Source organism: Triticum urartu, chromosome 3A (assembly GCF_056163025.1).
Source record: "Triticum urartu cultivar PI428250 chromosome 3A, HENAU_Tu73, whole genome shotgun sequence".
NCBI classification, from domain to species: domain Eukaryota; kingdom Viridiplantae; phylum Streptophyta; class Magnoliopsida; order Poales; family Poaceae; genus Triticum; species Triticum urartu.
In genome coordinates, this window is record NC_141875.1 from 726,493,519 (window position 1) to 726,513,910 (window position 20,392).

The window sequence follows — 20,392 nt, forward strand, 5'->3', positions numbered from 1 at the left end:
CTATTATTGACAAGGTCAACGTGCACATGTTTGGCTAAGTATTTGCCTTGCCTGCTGATCTTGCCTTTCTAGATTAGATCATGCTTATGAAATAGCTATGTGTCCTGCACAAATAAGTTCTTGTTCATGTTTGGTTTTCCCTAAACTTTGTTTGTATGCTGGAGAGAAAATTTAGTTGATTCTTTGATGGAGCACTAAGACTATGCATGGAACATTAGTTTTTAAGATCTAAAACTGCTCGTCGTTCCTGTGATGATGTAGTTTAGTAGATCTCAACTGAACCATGTATGTATTATGTGCCAGTGTAGCTGTACTGATTCTTTGGTTTTCATCCGTGCAGCAGAGGACAAGGGTGTCATGGCCAACCAGGGCGCATGGTGCTCGCAAGCGACGAGCGGAGGTTGTTTGACATCGGCACGGAGGAGGAGGACGGGCACGGACAGAGGACAGAGCACCTCTCTTCTTACAGGTTCTTCTCCTTATCTTCACTTAATGTATGTGCCTGTGTTGCAGCTCACTCATGGTCTTGTTTGTCTTGCAGGTTAGTGAGCAGCTTCAGGAGGAGCTCAAGCACGACCACCAAGAGGCACCACCGCAGCAATAGGTAGCACGTCCATCTCCACCTCCCCCTCCCTCTGCTCCCAATCCTTTTTATTAGATTATGTTGAGTACATTCTGAACCACCTGATGTGACACAAGTATATGCACATGCTATGATTTAAGTGTTGCTTGTGTATGGTAAATAGGTTGAGCACCCACCGTTGTTTGATACTATTTTGTTTAGGATTCTGTTCCTCTATGCGTGTAATCTCTAGACCATGATCAAGCATACACACACAGTTGATTTGCATGGAACGATTACTACTAACTAAAGAAGGAAGCAGACTTCTTCACATAAAGGAAGATATGTCTGTTTTAGTAATATAAACAAATAAAACAAGATTGTTTGCATACAATCAGATCATTCTCACTTATTAGTTGAGTTCTATGTATGTAGAATCTTTAGTTCTCTGGTTATATTATAGTCGGAATTATACTGTGTGACTGAGTTCTGTTGGGAGTGTGCATGATTTTATCCATAGCTGGCACTATCGATAGAGCTTTGTGTGTAATCTGGAGTTGTTCCCGTTATTGTTCTATCCATTTATTGGTGTTACATGTGTAGCCAGTAACCAGGACCTGCACTTGTGCCATGCATATTCATATAGTCTCTATTGTCTTGTATGAATATCTCATTTTAACTAGCTCGGCTAAAAAAGCTTGGTACTAGCTGAAATCTGTTTATCATTATATAAAGAATTGTCCTTTACTCCTTTACTACTTTTTTGAATGGAATGTTCATATTATATTGGCTCCAGTTTTTCTGATTCTTCTCAGCCGATTCATGTAACAGGGCGACTGTGGAAGGCATGTTGTATTTCTGTCAGCCCAGTCCTGACTATGTCTGTCCATGAGTCCGACATTTGATCGCTGTTGAAGGAGCTCAGATGTTTTCTTTTTGTTCTCTTTTGAATGCTTAGATGTTTTGCATCAGCTTGTCATTGCTAAGGGAGAAGCGGGACTTGGAGAAGAAATCTTTCCATTAAGCAGATTACATGTTTGGTTGCTGTGAAGTACCAGATAGGCTAGTTCTATTTTTTTCATGTAAATGCAAATGCAGCAGCGCCATGCAAATGCAGTAGCGCCATGTAAAAACTTCTCGCAGTAGTAGGTTGGAATAGCTTAGGCTTAGCGTTAGGCTCAGCCAGCCAGCCTCAGCGTTGCTTTGAAAATGTATCAAAACTGGGCTAGGCCCAAGATAGCTTGTGGTGTGATGTGTTGTAATGTCAATGGCATAATATTTTTTTGGATTGGATCAATTTTTTCAGAACTAGGCTAGGCCCAAGTAATATTGGACAATTATTTTTTAGGGAAAAACATGAGAGGCCCAACAAAGAAATGGCCCAGAAAAATACATGATCAAAAAGAAAACCTGCTGTTAAAAGGGCCATGCAAAGAAATCAAAGGCTGAATTGTTGGGCCAGACCCATGTAGCTAATAAAAGCACAGCAAAAAAAATATATTAAAAAGGCCGAATTGTTGGGCTAGGCCCATGTAGAAAACCTAATTGGACTGGGCTGAATCTTGTGCCACGTCAGATTGCCACGCTGGATGCCTATGTGGCCTGGGGAGGTTGCTAGTGACCAAAACGCCACAGTAGACGTATTTTGGTCATAAACGTCTACGACCATTCCAGAAGAAAGGTCGCTATAGTCAGTTTACGACGGCCGGCTTTTGACCTTATGTTTTTGGTCACAAAAAGGTCACAAATGGAAATTTGTGACCATTCAGTGACCAATAGTGGTGGTCACAAGTTGACATATTTCTTGTAGTGGCACATCACTTAAGCCTTGCAAGCATTGCAACTAATGAGTTGGTTGCAGGATGATGTATTACGAAATGAGTAAAGAGACTTGCCGGTAATGAGATTGAAACTAGGTATTGAGATACCAACGATCGAATCTCGGGCAAGTAACATATCGATGACAAAGGGAACAACGTATGTTGTTATGCGGTCTGACCGATAAAGATCTTCGTAGAATATGTGGGAATCAATATGAGCATCCAGGTTCGGCTATTGGTTATTGACCGGAGATGTGTCTCGGCCATGTCTACATAGTTCTCGAACCCGTAGGGTCCGCATGCTTAACGTTTCGATGACAGTTATATTATGAGTTTATATGTTTTGATGTACCGAAGGTTGTTCGGAGTCCCGGATGTGATCACGGACATGACAAGGAGTCTCGAAATGGTCGAGACATGAATATTGATATATTGGAAGCCTATGTTTGGATATCGGAAGTGTTCCGGGTGAAATCGGGATTTTACCGGAGTACTGGGAGGTTACCGGAACCCCCCGGGAGGTTAATGGGCCTTAATGGGCCTTTACAGAGAAGAGGAGAGGCGGCCAGGGCTGGGCCGCACGCCCCTCCCCCTAGTCCGAATAGGACAAGGATAGGGGGGCGGCACCCCCCTTCCTTCCTCTCTCCCTCCTCTTTCCCCCTCCCAACTCCTAATCCAACTAGGAAAAGGGGGGAGTCCTACTCCCAGTAGGAGTAGGACTCCTCCTGGCGCGCCCTCTCTCCTGGCCGGCTGCACCCCCCTTCCTCCTTTATATACAGGGGCAGGGGGCACCCTAGATACACAACAAATGATCAGTTTGATCTTTTAGCCGTGTGCGGTGCCCCCCTCCACCATAGTCCACCTCGATAATACTGTAGCGGTGCTTAGGCGAAGCGCTGCGTCGGTAGAACATCATCATCGTCACCACGGCTTCGTGCTGACGAAACTCTCCCTCAACACTCGGCTGGATTGGAGTTCGAGGGACGTCATCGGGCTGAACGTGTGCTGAACTCGGAGGTGTCGTACGTTCGGTACTTGATTGGTCGGATCGTGAAGACATACAACTACATCAACCGTGTTGTGCTAACGCTTCCGCTTTCGGTCTACGAGGGTACATGGACAACACTCTCTCCTCTCGTTGCTATGCATCACCATGATCTTGCGTGTGCATAGGAAATTTTTTGAAATTACTACATTCCCCAAAAGCTAGATCCGATCTCCGGTCTCCTTCGGGTCGCCTCAGCGAGGCCTCCGTAATTTCCGCTAGACATTTCAGCTTCGAAAATGACCAATACTTTATTGTTTGTGCAAGTAACACATTTTATGGGCAGTGTGGGAGAAGTGCAGCATCATGCCACAAAAAATAACAGGATATGACAACATAGCAAACAAACAAGAAGGATTACCAAACAAGAAAGAGTTACTTAAGAAGTTAAGAGAGTACCGGAGATAAGTTAGCTGTCACCGTCAGTTTGTCTAGCATTTGTCTACACGAACCAGCATGTCTGCCAAAGTCATCCTTTTGCAATAGGACTTGTTGCTTGAAAGGGTTCCTTCAATTAATAGATACACGAACTTAAATAAAAATGACAAAGAGCAACAAGAGTAGTATATGTGTCGTCGTTACGTCAAGACTTGAATTGGAAAACAACATTTAGGCATGTAACAAGATGATTGCATATTTGTATGCCGACAGTAATTAGATCGGCAAAGCAATTTTGGTTACATGATAGACATTCTCATAACCAATGCAATCAATAAAATACATCAGATTCTCTAGCAATGCCAAATTCCACCTCTTAATATTCTAAAAAGGTTAAAACACTGCTAACAATGGCCAATTTATAATTCAGAAAATTAATGTGCGCAACTATTAAACCGCAATGTGTAAGATATTGACAATCCCTTCAGATACTTCAATACAATGCAATTTGTGTAGATTAAGAAACTAAACCATGTGTACTCTAACAATTATAGGGCAGTACACTTGGTAAAGTTCCTTTGTAGGTTGAGCTACATGGAACCTTTTATCTTCAGCCCTCCAACAACACTTTGGATTGGATGATTCTGTGTCAAGTGTATGAAGCTTATATGTGCCTGCAGAAGGGATATGGCTCGTGGCAAGCCATGTTGGGAGCGCGCAAGGAACAAGAGAACTATTGCGGACCAATTTTTCTAAGAAAATTTCGTTTGGAAGGGAACTCCTCCAAATCTCCTTCCCCGTAGCCAGGTCCATGGCAATGATAGCACCACCATGTTGGAGGTACACAAGGTTGACTTTGAATGGATGTATGGCAGCAATTTGAACAAGGCAACGGTCGCACCGATCTGTAATTTCAGCTGCGTGATCCAGCCCCCAGCTATAGGTCTCCTCATCTAGCGAAACGAAACGATCATGCTCAACCTGTCGTCTCTATTGGACACTTGGACGTACCGCAACTTCCCCTCGCTGACCCCCATGTGTCGGTACCTGCTCAGCCTCAGCACCGGGGAATCAGAAGCAGGCAGCACGGTAGCTCGCCGAAGCAACCCTCCGGCCGGTCGCTAAAGGGGTCGACGGAGCAGGCACCCCAGGCCAGGTCCACCCACCACAGCCGGTCGCCCAGTGTCAGCACCTCATGTGGTTGATCAGCATGCTCCGCGCAATCTCCATCTAGGCCACCCCGACCAGCGGCCGCTCGTCCCATTCCCCTGTCTCAAACAGAAACCGACGTACGACCCTACGGCACCCGCCTCCCTCGCAACTGCTTTTGCTGAGCTGAGCGGCGGTTGTGGTGAGTGAATCCGGAACCCTGTCCCGTTCCCCTCCGTGTCGAGCTGGATCTCACCGCATCCCCCTCTGTTTCCCTCTGTTTTTGGTATTTTTGGTCGATTTGATCTAGATTTGGGTGGGTGGGAGGGGGGTGGGCTGGCCGTGATGGAGCCGCCAGAGACAACAACATCGACTAGGTAATCCCTTAATGTGCATCCTTTCCAAGCTATGCGATTTGTGCCTCGTCTGCTTCTGCTAGCTCACCTCACACTGCCCCGAAACAAGGGGGATGTTGCTCGGACGTTCGAATTCACTGTGGAATTCCTTCCTTCTAAGGCAAAGCTAGGTGATGGTAGCATGCGGGACATAGAGAGAGAGACAATTGTGAAGTGGGAGATTGATTTTGTAGAGATTGATCCACAAGAACTGCAGAGCATGGAAGAGAAGGCCGTGAAGAATGTGGTGGAAAAAATGGGGGAGAGCATTTTTTGGGGTCTAGAGCAAGCGGTAGCATTGTTACGCTTTGATAATTGGGAAGGAGAGTATGTGAGAATTGAGGATGATGAAGACATGGTTGATGAAATCGATCGACAAGATGGCTGGACAACCAAACATACTATGTTTCATGCAGAGCTTGTTGATCTGAAATCAGAATCTAAGGTTGGATATGTGCCCTGAAAGTTATTAGCTTCACAGATGGTAGATGATGATTGGGTTTCAAAGAGGCAGATAATGCCCATGTGTACAGGTGAAGTGACAGTATTACCTAAGGGGGGTGATGTAGAAGAGGGCTCTGATGGTGTTGGAAGGGTTGTTTCTGTTGATTGGAATTCAGTAGAATTCCAATGACCTAATTGATTTAGTCATTGCACCAATGGATGACACTGAGATGGCGATTTTTTTGGCATTCGAGTAGCTGATGAAGATAAGGAGGAGAAGGATGGTGAATCTAGTATGCCTACTGATACTGATGCTAACAGAGATAGAACTGAAGATGTGGATGGACAGCTGATGGAAGATGCTGCAGATGATGTAGATGATGCACATGATGATGAGTTGTTAAATGTGTATGACAAGGAAAACCATGTTATTGCAGTGGGGAATTTGTTCCCAAACATGGATGAGTTTAGGATGTGTTTCAAGACTTATGCAGTCAAACATGAGTTTGATGCCAAGACTAAGTGGACTGGTAGAAAGAAGTTTTATGCAAGATGTAGAGGTTTTTATGGAAGTGTCAAGACTTGCAAGTGGTACATATCTGCTATACGCCAACCTGATGGAAGTACCATTAGGATGAAGCAAATCCCTCACCAACATACTTGTATTACAAGTTCACAGAGAGTATCAACCATGACATCACAACTTTGGATTGTAGAAAAGATCACTCATATTCTAGCCAAGAAACCAAACACTACTGCAAAGAAACTTAAAGTAGACTTGCAAAAGCAATACCCCATTAAGGTGAAGTATAACACGGTGTGGAAGGCAAAACAAAGGGCAATGAAACAATTATATGGTGACTGGGCAAATACTTTTAGGATGCTTTATAAATTCAAAGCAGAGGTGGAGAAGAGGTCACCTGGCAGTGTTGTGGAGATAGATACTAAGGTAACAGAGAATGAAAGAGTCATTTTCTCTAAGTTTTTTATGGCTTTAAAGCCTTGCATTGATGGCTTCAAGGCAGGGTGTCGTCCATATTTGAGCATAGACTCATCATTTTTGACTGGCAACTGTAATGGTCAATTGGCAGCTTGCAATGCTTTGGATGGACACAATTGGATGTTCCCTGTTGCTATTGGCTTATTTCAGTCAGAGATAGAGGTCCCATGGACATGGTTCATGACGCAGTTGAAAAGATGCATAGAGCTAGTGTCACCTTTGGTAGTCCACACAGATGCATGCAAAGGGCTAGAAAACGCAGTGAAGAATGTTTTCCCCCATTGTGGGCAGAGGGAGTGCTTCGGCCATATGTGGATGAATTTGATCAAAAAATTCAGAGGGGAAGAATTTGGTCGCATGTGGCCAGCAGTAAGATCTTATACTAAACAGACAAATTCATATCATCTTGGTAAGATAATGCCAGCATGCCCTGAGTTTGGTCCATGGGTGAACACCTACCATTCTCTACTATGGTATAGGTCAGGATTTAACACTGCCATCAAGTGTGATCATATCAACAACAACTTGGCAGAAAGTTTTAACAACAAGGTGAAGCAGTTAAAAAATTTGCATGTGCATGACATGGTTGACCAAATCAGGATCATGATCATGTGCTTGTGGGAATTGAGAAGAAGGATTGGTGATTGTCTACAAGGGGATAAGCTTCCTGCAGTGATACAATAGGTGGTCAACAGGAGCGGAAATCTTACACATTTATTTGTTGAAAAATCTTCTGTGTGGGGTGCTGGAGTAGAGATACCAAAACTGGTAGAAGGCATGTTGTTAACACTAAAATGCATGATTGCACTTGTTTGGAGTGGCTGCACACTGGGAAACCATGTGATCATGCCATATTTTTCTTGGCCTCCCGAACGAAGATAAAAATGCACCCATATTTGCACGAATATTACTCAGTAGCAAGATTCAAGGCTGCAGATGCAACTCCAATTCCAGCACTTACAGATCAGTCTCAGTGGCCTGAAGTGGAAATTGAATTTTCCATGTGTCCTCCCCTAAGAAAAAGAAAGGCTGGCAGGCCTAAAGGGAGTAGATTCAAGGCATGGTTTGAGAAAGGTGGGAGTAGTAAAATGGGCAAGGGAAAGAAGGATGCAAAGCCAAAAAGGTCCCAAAAAGGTAACAAAACTAGATGCAAGTTGTGCCAGCAACTTGGGCACCGAGTTGGATCTCCCAAATGTTGTTACACTCCTGAAAGGCCAAAGTATGTGGGCATATGTTTGCATTGTTTACTATTTTGTTGCATTTTTCTATCACTAACCAGTTGACATGCTTTATCTTTTTAGGAGGAAGCGTGCAGGTGAGCCCCTTGTTGTTGAAGAGTGTTGGCCAAAGAAAAAAGCAAGAGGCAATGGCTCTAGAAGAAAGAGAAGTTTTGGTGAAACAATACACATTCAACCAGACTTGGATGGTGTGGTGCAAAATGAGCAAGAGTTGGATGTGCTGCTGCAAGATGAGAAAGATTTTGATGTTGTGGTGCCAACTGGAGATATGGGTACCTCTGAAGATATTCCAGCTGATGTTGTGCAAGCTGAGCCTATGTTGAAATTTGAGTTGCCAACTAAAGATATTCCAGCTAATGTGGTGCCAACTGAGCCTATAGTGGAAGTTGTGTTGCCAACTGGTGATATTGGGTCCGATGATACTACAACTGTTGTGGTGCGAAATGAAGCTTGTGTTCCAGGCAGTCCAATGAAGAAAATCAAGAGCTTGAGTGAACTGGGTGTTGTACAACCAAAAACAAGAATTGGTAAAAAAGAAGAAGAAGAAATCGAGTGGTAGGAAGAAGCAGAATTGAAAAATTGTTGAAACTTGTGTATTGCTACTATGTTGTAGTAATAAAACCTTTCCTGAATTTGTGTAATGGTGTTTTTACTTTGATATGATGTGTATTTGTGTAATACTATTCAAGTTTGAGACAAAATTCAAATTTAAAGTTATTTGGTCTGTGGTATTGGTGTTATAATGATTTCTGGACTATTATGCATGTTAGTTGATTAATCGGGGCACTTTTATTATGTGAAACTATGGACATGAAAAATGTGCTCCACGTGACCTCCAAAACCCCTCCAAAGCTAGGGAAAACAGACCCATTTGTAAGCAAGTTTTTTTTCGACCTTCTCTAAATGAGCCCAAAAAGGAAACTTGACGTCTAGTGTGTGTATATAAGAGTCCTTCCTGATATTGGATCGTTTCGATCAAGTATGACATGTTTAACACTAAACCCTAGCTCACTTCTCTTCAAAACCCTACAACCTCGTTCTTGATAGCCATCTTTTGTGAAGGTATTTTCATGAAAACATCCGTAGTACAAGTTTCTTATTTTTTCCTAGATACTTAGTCACATAGAACAATGATCGACACAAGTTTTATATATTTTTGATTTTGTTCTGAATTAGTTATGCTCAACCCTAACCGTTGAAAACCTCTCAAAACCCCTCAAAACCACATCAAAACCCCATCGAAACCCCACACTCCTCTAGGCCATTGGATCGCCGTGAATGGACGGTCTGGATCATGCACTAGGGCTATGTCAGCGATCCACGGGCTGCACTCTGATTGGTTGATTCGAAGATGCTGAATATTATAACATGCAACATTCTGGACCATTGGATGGATGTGAACATAAGCAACGGTCTGGATCAGGAGCCATGTCACAGATCCGTGTGCTGCGCTTTCATTGGCTGGTCGTTTTAGCCCATTTTTTACATTGTAAGATTGAGCAGGTCTGCCATGTGTTGTTGGGCTTAATTACAGCAGCTCACCCGTTGGACCGATGGACACGACGCTGCATTCGGCCTGAAAAGCATGCACGCGCGCGTAACCCTGCTGCGGCAGCCCGCACAAAGTTCGACGTTGAATGCATGGGATCGAGGGCGAGCACGCCCGCCAACACCCTCATCGCATTATGGCTATTTACCCATTCTAGATGGGTTTAGATGCCCAACCATCGCTAGCCGCTACATGCATGGCATCAAACTCATCTCTCGACGCATTTTTAATTCCTAGAGTGCTACGCAGTTCGTTGGCATTACTACCACAATGCATGCGCGTGTACATGGGTTGGCTCGGGTGACTCGATGCCACATTGCTCGTTTCCCATGCCATTACGAGGGAGAGGAAAACAAAATGTTAAAACGGTGCACCTCGGCTGTTTAAGCACACCCAAGCCTACATCTTCCTCTACATCTTCCTCTCACTCTCCTTCATCTCCCATCTTCCCCACAAGTCGTCCCAAGATCCACTCGAAGCTAGCAAGCAAGATGCAGTTCACCGGGCTACCTACCGTGTGTCGCCCACCTTCCCCGAGAGGCTCTACCCTGCCGTAGTCTGGGTGGAGAACACCCTATGGGTGTGGGCCATCTCGGGGTGGAGGAGGGCAAGGGGGCTGACCAAGTTCTTCCTCTCCGCCGGCTACCGCCACCTGCCGAGGGGCTCTCCGACCATGTTCCGTGTCGAAGAGGTTAGTAGCAATGGCCATCCTATCGGGATCATCGTGAGGTTCAGCAACCCCTTCGACGCCTACTACCTCCTCGGCCGTGTTTTTTGGTGTGGATGCGAGTTCACCGCACTCACCATGTAAAACATCTTCACCGACTTCGGTAGCGCCTACCCTACCGATGAGCACATGCACACCCTCCCGTACCCCACCAACGACGACAATTGAAGGAGTTGGCCATGGAGGAGTTGGCCTTGGAGCAAGAAAGCAAGCAAGCAAGCCGGTGGTGTTTTATTATTGCCGTGTTGGGTTGAACTATGAACTATCTATGTTGTAATGGTAATATATATGTCGTGCTACCCTTATCTATGCAATGCTACTACTTATGCTACTATGTTCTATCTGTTTTTTTATCTAGCTGATATTGGTTAGTTGATATATATCGTGCTACACTCCGAATCTCCCCACTAACCAGATTCCCTCCGTGTCGACCGTTCCCCCCTCCGTGACACGGCGACAACGACGTTTGTAAGGGGGCAATCAATATACCATCAGGGTATGTTTCTTTAGATAAGGCATATTTATCTTGTGGAAAAACAAAAAATAATATAAAGTAAAAATTAAATAAAATAAATATATGTCGACGGCCAGGCCGTCGGCATAGGTGTGCACACGGAGGTACAATCCCACGGATCGATGATGTGGCATTGCACGCGGATCGATGATGTGGCAGAGGGGCATGGGCCAGGTCTATACCGTAGGCATATCTCTGCCACACAATGGCCCCCTCCCTCGAATCGATGACGTGTCGACGACGCAGATCGGTGATGTCAGCAATTCTATGCCAATGGCTATGCCGTCGGCATAGATATGCCGACGGCCGCCGTTACCTCCTGTCGGCGTAGTTTTGACGCCGTCAAATGGTCATCGCTGACCGGGTAGGTGGGCCCGGTGTATGCCGACGGGCCCCGTAGGCGTATCTCTAGCAGTCCTGACGGCCTCATCTACGCTGACGACCCCGTCGGCATAGATGGACTTATGCCGACAGCGTTTCTATGCCTACGGCCTGGCCCAGGCCGTCGGCATAGGTCCATCTATGCCGACAGGGGCCATCGACATAGATGAGGCCGTCGGCGTAAGCGGATTTTTTGGTAGTGGATCAAGGAGAAGATCGAAGAACACCTGGAAAAAGCTGGTAATAAAGGTTGCTCGGTTGAACCCTTGGAAGTACTCTGCAGCATCTTGCGGGTGCTGCTCCAGGACACCAACGCCGGCGAGTATCAAAAGCAAACCCAGGAAAAGATCCTTGACGAGATAGTAGACAAGATGAAGAAGTATCTGATGGTCGAATCAGCGGGTGAAAAGGCCAGCTCCTGCAGGATTAGTGTCGAGCATCCCCAATTCATAGACATCCTGCGGAAGCTGCTTCCCAAGCAGGCCACCACACCAGGGATGGCAGCCACAACTAAACCGGTTGAGGATCACATCGTGAAGAATATCAAAGACATCACGCTGAAGATTCAAGTGCAGATCACGCCCGAGCTGCTGCCAGTGTCGCTTCACCAGCAAGATAAATCAGTGGAAGAAACAAGCAAAGACAAGCTGTCGCAGGAGGGGTATTGCAGGGAGAGGATTGAACAAGTCCTGAGGAGGATGAAAGAGCATCTGTTGATTCAAGAAACCATGGGGAGAGTTAGAGAGCACCTGCAGGGTACAAGGACACTGGTCGTTCTCCATAATGCGTCTGGCTACAAATGGGACGAGACCACAAAGGCCTTGCAAGATGTGGGTTGTAGTTCAATGAAAGTGGTAGTTACCACAAAATACATGAAGAGGGCCAACGAGTTTTGCTATAGGGAAGAACCCATTGTATACTCTTCCATTGAATATTACCGCCATATAGCGCTCCAACTTACAAATCGGCATGTCAATGACGACGAGAAGTACAACGCTGAAATCTTCCATGAGATCTTGGAGAAATGTAGGGTGGAGGTGGAGGTAGAGCAGTTCTGCATAAAGATGTTCATCCATGCTCTGTTTGCCAATCCAATGATTAGCAAAGAGGAACTTGACAAGTTGAGCAATAGCCTTGTGTTTGGAGGATCCGTGGAGACTAATGGATACAAGATGATCAAGTTCTCCTATGACGATCTTCCTAGGGAATACAAGACTTGATTGCTGTATCTAGCCATCTTCCATAAAGATGAGAAGATAAACCGGAGAAGGTTAATCGGGCGGTGGGTTGCGGAAGGACTGATAACTAGAAAAGACTGGCCTAGTTCAGTATGTCAGGCCGAGCATTGTTTTGAGGTACTTGCTGACTTATGGCTTGTCTGTCCTCATGGCATTGGTGTTGTAGGGAAGGTCAAGAGCATTATGGTTCATGCACAAGTGTACAACTTCATCACCAAGATGGCCAGGAAAGAACATATTCTGGACACACGCCTGTCTCAGCACCTGGCTCGCCACTTCTCCGTTCTCAGCAACATCAGGCTCTGTTCCTCGAATAGCATCCTCGACTTCTTGCAACAACAATCACGTGCATCATCTCAGTTAAATCTCGTCAAGGTCCTGGATCTGGAAGGTTGTTCATCCCTGAGAGATAACCAACACTGGCTTAGGAACGTGTGCACCTCGTTGATACTTCTCAAGTATCTGAGCCTAAGGAACACATATGTCACTCAGCTACCTAAGGAGATCAACAGACTCCAGCAGCTGGAGGTGCTGGACATCCGGCACACTCGTGTGAAGGACTCTGCCATAAAACACCTCAAGCTACTGAAGTTGAAGCGTCTACTGGCTGGTCAAAGTATTGGCACTGACACCGGTGGTGGTGATGCTAGCACAGTTTCCACTGTCAAGAAGATGCCTCACATGGTGAGAAAAATGACGGATCTAGAAGTGCTATCCCAGGTACAGGCTTCGAAACATCATGCTACTCAGTTGAGAGAGATTGGCCAGCTATGGCAGCTAAGGGTGCTTGGTGTTGTCATTTATGACCGAAAAGCTCAACTTGAGAACCTACTCCAAGGGATCAGTGCTCTGAATGAGTGCCTTCAGTCTCTATCAATTGAGATCAAGCCTCTGCCTGTCACTGCCAGGAAGGCTGCTACTCCTCGTGACATCCCTGCATCCGATGTTATTAGTGCCCACTGCAAAAACACACCCAAGCTTCTTGAAAGCCTGAGCATCAGTGGAGTCACAATGTACGGGCGTCTTCTCCAATTGTTTGCTAGAGACTTCTGCAAACTTGCCAAGGTAACTCTCCATAACACATTGTTGGATCGGGATGATATGGGATCTCTCGCAGCTTTGCCCAACCTACGTGGCCTCCGTCTCTTCCAAGTTAATTTACACACTGGGGGCAAGCTTATAATCCAGACCAATGGGTTCCAGAATCTCAAGTATCTTGCTGTTGATGGGGGTGGCATCACTGACATCCACTTCGAACTTGGAGAAGCGCCTAAGCTTGAAAAACTCATCTGGCATGTCGACCGGGTAGAGTCTCTCTCGAGAATCAACAACCTTCCCAAGTTGAAAGAAATAATGTTCAATGATGGTGTCATGCTACCAGATCAGGTGAAACTAGCCATAGAAGATCATCCAAACTTCATTGATGATAACATTTTACCTTACAGGGTGGCCCATCTATTCAGTAGGATTGCTTCATCTATTCACGTATGCTTTACTATTATTCTGCTTGTTTGTGAACTAGATTACACTCATATATGGGTTTATATTCAAATGTGAGTTCATTTCTCTACAGCCAGCAGGGGTGTCTGATTAGTAAATGTAAGATGTGTTATGAGTGAGGGTGTACAGTTATTTGTCCTAAACTAGAATAGTGGTGAGTGTTAGAGTTATATTAGTGATGACTTTTGGTCTTTTGCATTCTAGCCTTTTGGCATCCTCATGTACTTGTATATATGCTGCCTTTAGCCTCCTAATAAGATTATGTTGCTATTCCAACATGGTATCAGAGCCTAGGTTTTCTTCGGCGCTGCAACTCGCCTGACGATCGATTTTTTTTCAGTCTTCTTCTCCAGATCGATCTCTTCTTCTTTTCAGCAGTGGCATCATCGTCTTGGCCAGTTATGTGGTTCTCGTCTCTTGTATTTGGTTCATCGTGGTGTTCTGGGGTCTGTCTCCGGTAACGCTTCGTTGGATTGTCTGGGTTGTAGGCTTGGTAAGCAGATTCAGCTACCCTACCCTCACAATGAGTCGGTGTCCGAGCGTCCTTTCGATCTTATTCACTCTGATGTTTGGGGTCCGGCTCCCTTCGCTTCGAAAGGGGGTCATCGCTACTATATTATATTTATAGACGATTTTTCTCGGTACACTTGGATCTACTTCATGTCTTCTCGTAGTGAGGTCTTACCTATATACAAAAAATGTGCTGCCATGGTTCATACCCAGTTTTCCACTCCTATTCGTGTTTTTCGCGCAGATTCAGCTGGTGAGTATATCTCCCATTCACTGCGAGGATTTCTTGCTGAGCAGGGTACTCTTATTTAGTTCTCTTGCCCTGGTGCTCATGCTCAAAATGGTGTGGCTGAGCGCAATCATCGTCACCTTCTTGAGACGGCGCGTGCAGTGATGATTGCCGCCTCTCTTCCGCCTCACTTCTGGGCCGAGGCTGTTACCACTTCCACCTATCTCATCAACATTTAGCCTTCTGCTGCTCTACAGGGTGGTATTCCTCTCGAGCGTCTTTCTGGTCATTCTCCTGATTATTCGGTGCTCCGTTTGTTTGGTTGCGTTTGCTATGTTTTGCTTTCTCCTCGTGAATGCACCAAACTGACCGCTCAGTCTGTTGAGTGTGTCTTTCTTGGATACAGTGATGAGCATAAGGGCTATCGGTGTTGGGGTCCTGTTGGTCGCCCGATGCGTATTTCCCGGGATGTGACCTTTGACGAATCTCGTCCCTTCTACCCGCGTCCATCCTGCTCGAATTTTTCTATGGAGGACATCTCTTTTCTTACATTTTCGGATACACCACCCTTTGTGCCTAGTATTCCTACTCCTCGTACCGCTGTTGCAGATCCGACCCCGTCCTCTCCTACAGTTTCTTCTCCTTCCTCATCGCATGACTCTCCACCTTCGTCGCTGATACCTTCCCCTTCTCCACCTTCATCACCGATACATTCCCCGTCTCCACCTCCAGTGATTCCACCTCTTCCCTCATTTCCTTTCCATTATACTCGTCGTTCACGTGTTGTGGATAAGTCTACAGATGTGCCCTCTACTTCTGGTGTGTCGTCTTCCTCCTCTCACCCGACTTATTGTCTTCGTTCTCGGCCTTGTCCGCCCCCTGATCGATATTCTCCTTCTCGCTATGGTCTTTCGGCCATTCTTGAGCCGACTTCTTATCGAGATGCTATCGTTCATCCTGAATGGCAGTTTGCGATGGCAGAGGAGATTGCTGCCCTTGAGCGCAACGGCACGTGGGACCTGGTTTCTCTTCCTCCCCATGTTCGTCCCATCACTTGTAAGTGGGTCTATAAGATTAAGACTCGCTCTGATGGTTCTCTTGAGCGTTATAAAGCTCGTCTTGTGGCCCGTGGCTTTCAGCAGGAGCATGGTCGTGATTACGATGAGACTTTTGCTCCTGTGGCTCATATGACCACTTTCCGCACACTACTTGTCGTGGCTTCTGTTCGCCACTGGTCTGTGTCTCAGCTTAATGTTAAGAATGCCTTTTTTAATGGTGAGTTGCATGAGGAAGTTTATATGCATCCACCACCTGGGTATTCAGTTCCTGATGGCATGGTTTTCTGTCTTCTTCGCTCTTTATATGGCCTTAAGCAAGCCCCCGTGCTTGGTTTGAGCGTTTTGCCTCTGTGGTCACTGCAGCTGGTTTTTCGCCTAGTGCTCATGATCCAGCGCTATTTGTCCACCTTTCTGCTCGTGGTCGCACTCTTCTTCTTCTATATGTTGATGACATGATCATCACTGGCGACGATTCTGAGTACATTGCCTTTGTTAAGGCCCGTCTCAGTGAGCAGTTTCTTATGTCTGATCTTGGTCCTCTATGTTACTTTCTTGGGATTGAGGTTTCCTCCACCTCTGATGGCTTTTCTATTTCCCAAGAAAAGTATATTCGGGATCTTCTTGCTCGTGCGGCTCTTAGTGATGAGCACACTGCTGAGACTCCTATGGAGCTCAATGTTAACCTTCGTGCCTCTGATGGCGAGCCTTTGTCTGATCCGACGCGTTATCGTCATCTTGTTGGGAGTCTTGTGTATCTTGTTGTCACTCGTCCGGATATCTCATATCCTGTTCATATTCTGAGCCAGTTTGTTTCCGCTCCCACTTCAGTTCACTATAGTCACCTTCTTCGTGTTCTACGATATCTTCGTGGCACGATCTCTCATCGCCTCCTTTTCGCCCGTTCTAGCTCATTACAGCTCCAGGCCTATTCAGATGCTACATGGGCCAGTGATCCTTCGGATCGCCGTTCACTTTCTGCTTACTGTGTTTTTCTTGGTGGTTCTCTCATTGCCTGGAAGACGAAGAAACAGACTGCAGTTTCCCGTTCGAGTGCAGAGGCCGAGTTGAGAGCTATGGCTCTTCTGACGGCAGAGGTGACTTGGTTACGATGGTTACTGGAGGATTTTGGTGTTTGTGTTACTACACCTACCACCCTCTTGTCCGACAGTACAAGTGCTATCAGTATTGCACGGGACCCCATGAAGCATGAGCTTACCAAGCATATTGGTGTTGATACTTATTATGTGTTTGCTGTTGTGCAGGATCATGTTATTGCTCTTCAGTATGTACCTTCCGAGTTACAGCTAGCGGACTTCTTCACTAAGGCACAGACTAGAGCACAACATAGATTTCACCTCTCCAAACTCAGTGTTGTAGATCCACCATGAGTTTGAGGGGGGGTGTTAGAATTATATTAGTGATGACTTTTGGTCTTTTGCATTCTAGCCTTTTGGCATCCTCATGTACTTGTATATATGCTGCCTTTGGCCTCCTAACATGATTAAGTTGCTATTCCAACAGTGAGCAGGCAACATCTTAATAAAATTTGCACATATAAATTGAGAAGAATATCAAGCCCTAATAAATTATTACCAAAATAATATTAACTAGCAAAGTGACCCATGCAAGTGCCCAAGCAGTATCCATGTTTATTTTAATTTTCTCTAGCAAAGGTACGGTCTTCTATTAATATGTATATCATCTAAATTAAAATGATACTATTCCTTCTAAACATCATAAGAAAAGTGTAAGCCACTAAACGCTAGGTAAACTATCAACTGGAAACAACTTTTAAAATATTTGAGAGCGGAAACTCAATCTGGTTCAGACAAAAAAAACGCGGATAATAGAAATGACCATTACAAGATGATATAAACAATCACTTGTGATTTTCTCCCAGTAGGTTAAAAGCAATTGAGTAAGCATTCGAAACTTTACATATTAATCATACGACAATATCTTATCTTCATATGGCTTTTTACACTTTTCCCCAGAACTTTTATAGATGGCTTTGATAAAATTACCACCGTAGAGTTGCTTTCTACTACATAATATTGTCACCATATAATTTTCTACCATATATAAGAAAGAAACTGACTATTCTGAGTTTAATATGTAAGAAAAGAATAGAGAAATCTTTTCCTTCCTCTAGTAAGTGGTTCGTTGGAATAGTCATTAATCGGGTGAAACACCAACTCTAAGCCTTGCAGGTGGAAGTTGTATCAAATCCTAGAACATGACCAATCATGAGTTGTAAACAAAATGTTATAGGGAAGAGTAGGTAATTATTTGTAAAAAATATGATATGCCGAATGGAGTCTGAATGATTCAAGAAATTACTTCTACTATGACTCTTTTCTTCGAAACTAAAGGAGAACTTGATTCAATAAAACGTGCACTTAGAGCTAATATGGAGGCTCAAAAGCTCCAGCACTCCAACAATCATAATACTTGAGAAGAAAACATGTAGGGAAGAGGTGTATCTATGCAAAGTGATTGAGACCTTTCTATCGTCCTACCTCTAGTTTTATGATCAAAAGGAGGGAAAGCGTGCAGCGTTATTTAGAAAAGCTTACCATGAAGGCAAGGCTAAATAGAAGCTAAAAGCAGTCCATTAGTTGTGAAAGTTGATCTAGGCACTATATCTGTTACCAATGCAAAACTTTCAATAGTAAAATTGACCGTGCAAGTACTTTTTACCCATAAACCTGAATTTGCGGCCTCGGAAACCCACCCTAACAATCCTACACAATGTATAAGATAGAATCTACTGTGAGATATGTACAAGGGTCTTTACAGCAATGAAAGCGTGGGTATCATGTATGTACTATATATACATTTCATCCATGAACAATTATTTTTATCTCTTCCACAGACCAGGAACTTTCTTCTAAATTCCTACTTAATTGTTTCCTCAATTTCAGTCCAATGATGGCGATGGTGATGTCAAAGTGTCCTCTGCAGACCAAGATGAAAAAGTATATGTATGCACACTAGCTGTTCCACATTGTTATCCCCGTCTAACGTTCCATATATGTCTCTAATAATTCCATGCCTGATTGCCTTTCTTTAATTCTAGTATGAAGATGGCATATCCAAGCAGGAGGATTCAGGTACCAACCAAGAGGTATACATACGGCTGGCTACGCACATTAACTACTACCTCTTGTTACATATAACTTATATGTACAATGTACCGCCACACATACTCATCTATTTTGAATTCCTGATTTGTTGTTACTCCTGGTGAATGATGATGCGCCTGGACTAGATATCTCATGTCCCGATAGATGAGGAGGAGACGGCAACGGCGAGTCAACCATGAACCTGCTCTGGGTACTCAATCCGCCTTTTTATTATTATTATTCTGTATGTGTTTTTGGCTTTTAGATATTTTTTTCTGTTTTTGGCTTTTCTGTTTGTCCCGGTTTTTCTAAGGATCTGGACAAAAAAATGCACGAAAAAACACATTTGTTTGCCTTCTGTGAGAGGCACAGATTTACTTTTGGTGGAGGCACGGAGACACGGTCATGCCTCTTAGAAAAGGAAAAAAAATGTGTTTTTTTCATTCTGCGAAAGGCACGAATTTACTTCTCGTGGAGGCACATAATTGCTTCCGCGAGAGGCATGCATTTACTACTAATAGAGGCACAATTTTAGTTCCGCGAGAGGTACGCTCGTTCCTCTAGAAAAAAGAAAAAACGTGTTTTTCCTTTTTTCGTTCAGCGAGCGGCACAGATTTACTTCTCGTGGAGGTACGAATTTGCTTCCACAAGAAGCATGACCGTGCCTCTCGGAACATGGAAAAACGCATGCCTCTTCAGAAAGGAAAAAAACCTGCTTCCGATTCGGTTTTTTTGGTGAATTTTTTTTACTGAAAACTATCGACATGGGATCTAGTTTGTAAGATCTCGGCGCGCGGGATCTAACGATGAAAACGGATCAAGATTTGAACCCGCCGTTTAAGAGATAAAACGTTTTGAATAAACGAATCTACGGAAAAATAAACTCTTAGGTTGTGACAAGTGGCACACATACAGCATGCTACTTGTCGCAACCTGACAAAATGGGAGTGATCTTTGGAATGAGTACTTCTTAATTAGTGATTTCACTATTTTCCTATTTGACGCATTCTACATCAAAATGCCGGCGCCGCACACGTGGTCGAAGCCATCGACCAAGATGGGCCCGCCCGTTTAGACGTGAGGCGCGCGTTCCACCTATCCTGGTTTTGGAACCTTCTAGAAGGTTCTAGCCGGACTTTCCAGTTTTCGGAGCCTTCAGAAGGTTCCTGAACCGGTTTTTTTTGTTTTTCATTTTTTCTTTTCTCTCATTTGTATTTTTCGATTTTTCATTCTTCTTTTCCTTTTTTTCTCCATTTTTTGTTTCTTTTCTTTTCCAACAATTTTTCAGAAACTTTCAAAATGCTTGCATTTTAAATTTTTGTTCACAAATTTCGAATGTATTTAGGAATTTCAAAAAATGTTCCCAATTTCAAAGTTCTGTTCACAAATTTAAAATGTGTTCATGGTTTGTAAATTTGTTTCGGTCGAGAGAAGTTTGCCCACCGGCTCAGACATGGCCTTCAGGATGTGTGCACACTTGCCCCCCTCTGGGATCCCATAGATGTAGAACCACACCTGCCAGTGGTGGAG

General features: G+C 44.5%; 2 pseudogenes; one reads left to right on the top strand and one right to left on the bottom strand.

The window, feature by feature from the left end:
- Positions 1–3,858: 3,858 nt before the first annotated feature.
- Positions 3,859–5,215, bottom strand: LOC125547316 (uncharacterized; annotated as a pseudogene).
- A 5,038-nt stretch (positions 5,216–10,253) lies between these two features.
- LOC125547317 (uncharacterized) lies at positions 10,254–17,125 on the top strand (annotated as a pseudogene).
- Positions 17,126–20,392: the final 3,267 nt, after the last annotated feature.